This window comes from Rhipicephalus microplus, unplaced genomic scaffold (assembly GCF_043290135.1).
Source record: "Rhipicephalus microplus isolate Deutch F79 unplaced genomic scaffold, USDA_Rmic scaffold_181, whole genome shotgun sequence".
In the NCBI taxonomy this organism is placed as follows: domain Eukaryota; kingdom Metazoa; phylum Arthropoda; class Arachnida; order Ixodida; family Ixodidae; genus Rhipicephalus; species Rhipicephalus microplus.
In genome coordinates, this window is record NW_027464752.1 from 297,726 (window position 1) to 302,500 (window position 4,775).

Consider the following 4,775-nt stretch of genomic DNA (forward strand, 5'->3'; position numbering starts at 1 on the left):
TCGGGGCACACCCGCGGTGAAATTTTCTCGAGTACGCTCGTATTAGGGCCCAAGGAGGTCTGGGTACTTATCGCTGCTATTATGTGGGGGTTCTCGTGAGCGGCGTACGCGAAAGCGACCGGGTGTCTGATATGCGGCGGGCTTCGGCCTCGTCAAGCGTGTCCTCGGGTCTGCTCCAGGGGAATCCACGGCAGTCGTCTGCAGCCTCATCCGCTTGATGCGTTAGGGGCTGGTTGTCGGACGGTGCCGTTGTACCACGATATCGAGGTGTGTTCCGTGTCGTCCTCGGGCGATTCAGATGCGAAAGCGCCGAAGACGCGGGCGTGACCCGTCGTCTGGCGGCTTTGCAGTCTCGGCTCCGTTGCTAGTTCCGGCCGGTCCACCGACAGTGCAGCGGGCTTGGGCAACCCGCACGGCGCGACCGAGTCGATGCAACGAAAAAGAGCGAGCATGAACGTGCTTCTTGCCGCACGGCTCCCACTCGTCTTTCGGGAAGGTTGTGCCGTAGCGAGCTCGAACGCCGTCATCTCGGAGTGCAAAATAAGCGTGTTGGGGCGCCTGAAGGTGGCCTCCGCCGCACACAGACTGCGTCCGGCCCGCCGAGGGCGAGGACGGACGCGCAGTCGAACGATTACCTGGTTGATCCTGCCAGTAATCATATGCTTGTCTCAAAGATTAAGCCATGCATGTCTAAGTACATGCCGAAATAAGGCGAAACCGCGAATGGCTCATTAAATCAGTTATGGTTCCTTAGATCGTTTCTTCCTACTTGGATAACTGTGGCAATTCTAGAGCTAATACATGCAGTGAGCCTGGAGCCCTTTGGGTAACGGGTGCTTTTATTAGACCAAGATCGATCGGGTTTCGGCCCGTATTGTGTGGTGACTCTGGATAACTTTGTGCTGATCGCATGGCCACGAGCCGGCGACGTTTCTTTCAAGTGTCTGCCTTATCAACTTTCGATGGTAGGTTACTTGCTTACCATGGTTGTTACGGGTAACGGAGAATCAGGGTTCGATTCCGGAGAGGGAGCCTGAGAAACGGCTACCACATCCAAGGAAGGCAGCAGGCGCGCAAATTACCCACTCCCGGCACGGGGAGGTAGTGACGAAAAATAACAATACGGGACTCTTTTGAGGCCCCGTAATTGAAATGAGTACACTCTAAATCCTTTAACGAGGATCAATTGGAGGGCAAGTCTGGTGCCAGCAGCCGCGGTAATTCCAGCTCCAATAGCGTATACTAAAGCTGCTGCGGTTAAAAAGCTCGTAGTTGGATCTCAGTTCCAGACGAGTAGTGCATCTACCCGATGCGACGGCTCGGACTGAACATCATGCCGGTTCTTTCTTGGTGCACTTCATTGTGTGCCTCGAGATGGCCGGTGCTTTTACTTTGAAAAAATTAGAGTGCTCAACGCAGGCGAGTCGCCTGAATAAACTTGCATGGAATAATAGAACAAGACCTCGTTTCTGTTCTGTTGGTTTTTGGAATACGAGGTAATGATTAAGAGGGACGGACGGGGGCATTCGTATTGCGGCGCTAGAGGTGAAATTCTTGGACCGTCGCAAGACGAACTACTGCGAAAGCATTTGCCAAGAATGTTTTCATTGATCAAGAACGAAAGTCAGAGGTTCGAAGGCGATCAGATACCGCCCTAGTTCTGACCATAAACGATGCCAACCAGCGATCCGCCTGAGTTACTCAAATGACTCGGCGGGCAGCTTCCGGGAAACCAAAGTATTTGGGTTCCGGGGGAAGTATGGTTGCAAAGCTGAAACTTAAAGGAATTGACGGAAGGGCACCACCAGGAGTGGAGCCTGCGGCTTAATTTGACTCAACACGGGAAAACTTACCCGGCCCGGACACTGGGAGGATTGACAGATTGAGAGCTCTTTCTTGATTCGGTGGATGGTGGTGCATGGCCGTTCTTAGTTGGTGGAGCGATTTGTCTGGTTAATTCCGATAACGAACGAGACTCTAGCCTATTAAATAGGTGCGGGGTTCCCAGCACCTTACAACCTTCTTAGAGGGACAAGCGGCTCCTAGCCGCACGAAACAGAGCAATAACAGGTCTGTGATGCCCTTAGATGTCCGGGGCCGCACGCGCGCTACACTGAAGGAAGCAGCGTGTCTTTATCCCTGTCTGAAAAGACTGGGTAACCCGTGGAACTTCTTTCGTGATTGGGATAGGGGCTTGCAATTGTTCCCCTTGAACGAGGAATTCCCAGTAAGCGCGAGTCATAAGCTCGCGTTGATTACGTCCCTGCCCTTTGTACACACCGCCCGTCGCTACTACCGATTGAATGATTTAGTGAGGTCTTCGGACCGATGTCCGGCGCGGCCTTTCGGTTGCGCCGGTCTGTTGGAAAGATGACCAAACTTGATCATTTAGAGGAAGTAAAAGTCGTAACAAGGTTTCCGTAGGTGAACCTGCGGAAGGATCATTAACGGATTGTGAAGGGTGAGCGCCTCAGCTGCGTCTGCGCCCGACACTTTCTGCCGCTGACCCCGTTTGGACGCGGGGTCGGCTTTTCCCCACGGGGCTGCCTGAATGTGGAGCGGCACCCCGTGACAAATTGTTGCGCCCAGCGGACGCCAACACCGCGACCTTGGACGGTCGGCCAGGTGGCGGACGCGGGTACAAACGGCGCAACGCACTCATAGGTCGGCTTTCGACCCGCCACTGCACCGTGGCTCGAAGCGCTCGAAATGCGCGACCCGACCGCTGCGGGACCGCCTAGTACTGTAAACAGGAGCGGCGGAGCGCGAACGGCGAGTCGTGGTTACGTCGGTAGAAGGCGAGGCTGCGCGTTCCCGAAACGCCAGCCGAGTGCCCTCCCGACCGTTCGAGCGTGCAAGAACGAGACCCGACAATCGCGCGGCGACTGCCAAGTACGAGAGGAACGGCACAAGCGTCGGCGGTCGGTCAAGGAACTGGCGATGTGACGGGTCCGCTGTGCACCAGTGCATACCGTCCCGCCGTCCGCGGCAAGCGCCTCCGCGTCCTCGGGTGACGGAGGCTGCCGGTCGGTTCTTGCAGGCGAGGGATCTCGCTGGCACCGGTTCGCGTTGACGCGCGGCCGGTCATGGCACGGCGATGCGACGGCCGAGGTGCGCAGTACTCGATGGAGGAACCGCACGCTCCGATGACCGTCCCGCCCTCCGCGGCGTATGCGTACCGACCGTAATGGTTGCAGCAGCGCCGGCCGGCTTTTGAATTCGCCACACGAAACACGGTGCGAGATCGCGGTTAGGGGAGCGTCGACGTTGCCAGGCGTTTTGCTTGCTGCCGAGGGAAAGGCGGCACGGCCACGTCGCGCTCGTCGCGATTAGCGGGTCTGCGCGCTTTGGGAAGGTGCCGCAACGACTTGCCGAAAGAGGAAGCACGGAAGAACGAGGGACTTGGACGTCCCGACAATTGAACGCACTTGCGGCCAGGCCCTTGCTGGCTTCGTTCTTCCGCCTCGAGTAGGCTCGTACGCGGCTCCGGCGCCGAAAGTGGTCCTTGGCACCGACTTCGGTGGACGTGGGAAGTGCCGCGCAAGTACGGCGCGCCTGGCTCCACCTGTTGGCTAAAGTAGGCAGCCGGATCGGCATTTTGGTGTGCGGTGGCAAACCGTGGATGCGAAAAAAGCTTGTGCGATTTCGTGGAACAAAAAGCGGGGGTCCCCCTTTTTATGCGGAGGAGACCGACCCGCCCGCCGTGGTGAACCGCGACGCCACGGTAAAAACGGGAGAGGCTTGTCGATGGGACCGTGCATCCCGCGCTCCACGGAGGCCGGGAGGCGGCCGCCCGAGGAAATGTGTAGCCGTCGAGGCCCGCATCTGCGTGCACTCTTATCCAAATGGGTGTACCGCAGGCATTTTCTGGTTAGGCGGGCCAATGAGAGCGAGCACACAACGATACCTACGGGTCCGGCTTGGAGAACCGGCTTCGACGCCTCCCGAGTATTTATAGAGGGGTGGACCACGAAAGCATTCGCAAGTAGCGGAAGCGAAACGCCGTCCGAAACACACCGTTTGCTCGATTTGCGGCAGCCGAAAAAGGCGCGGCAGAGTTTTGGAGTCCAAGCGTGCGCTGAAAAGCGCCCTTCTTGGCCACTGTTTGGCCGAGTGCCAGAAACGTTTGGTTTTGACTGTACGGAATTGAACAAACACTTTTTCACGACTCTAAGCGGTGGATCACTCGGTTCTCGGGTCGATGAAGAACGCAGCCAGCTGCGAGACTTGGTGTGAATTGCAGGACACACTGAGCACTGATTCTTTGAACGCACATTGCGGCCTTGGGTCTTCCCTTGGCTTCGTCTGTCTGAGGGTCGGATCACATATCAAGAGAGCCTTCGGCGCACAAGGGAACGTGAGCCGTCGACTCGTTTTGACCGCGTCGGCAACACGGACAGCACGCTGAACACCTCACAGCGAGCGCCAACAGCGGCCACTCAAGGGCGAGACGGTGGCGACCGTCGTGCCAGAGCCCAACCGAAACGGGGGCGACCGACTGCATTGAGGATGTGGCACCTCGTTGAGACCGCCGCAGGACTTCGAGTCGGAAGGAAGCCTGCAGGGAAAGTGCGGTCGAGGTTGCGTACTCCTCTCTGCGACCGGGCGCGCAAGAGCTGCGAGAGCCACGGACGCGCAACTTTAACGCACGGTAAACACGAGGAGCGAAAGCCGGCCAGCAAAGCTTCTCCAGCCGTGCGCAAAGTGCGCGAGATCGCAGCCTTGCGTTGCGCTTGTTGCCCTCGAAGTAAGCAGGGTGTCCCGTAGACCGGGCG

The 4,775-nt window shown here is 57.8% G+C and overlaps 2 non-coding genes across 2 annotated transcripts; both read left to right on the top strand.

Moving 5' to 3' along the window:
• Window positions 1–632: 632 nt before the first annotated feature.
• Window positions 633–2,447, top strand: LOC142791675 (small subunit ribosomal RNA). The gene has a single exon (XR_012890372.1). It is a non-coding gene; the product is annotated as a small subunit ribosomal RNA (ribosomal RNA).
• Window positions 2,448–4,166: 1,719 nt separating this feature from the next.
• Window positions 4,167–4,319, top strand: LOC142791658 (5.8S ribosomal RNA). Its single transcript, XR_012890356.1, has one exon. It is a non-coding gene; the product is annotated as a 5.8S ribosomal RNA (ribosomal RNA).
• Window positions 4,320–4,775: the final 456 nt, after the last annotated feature.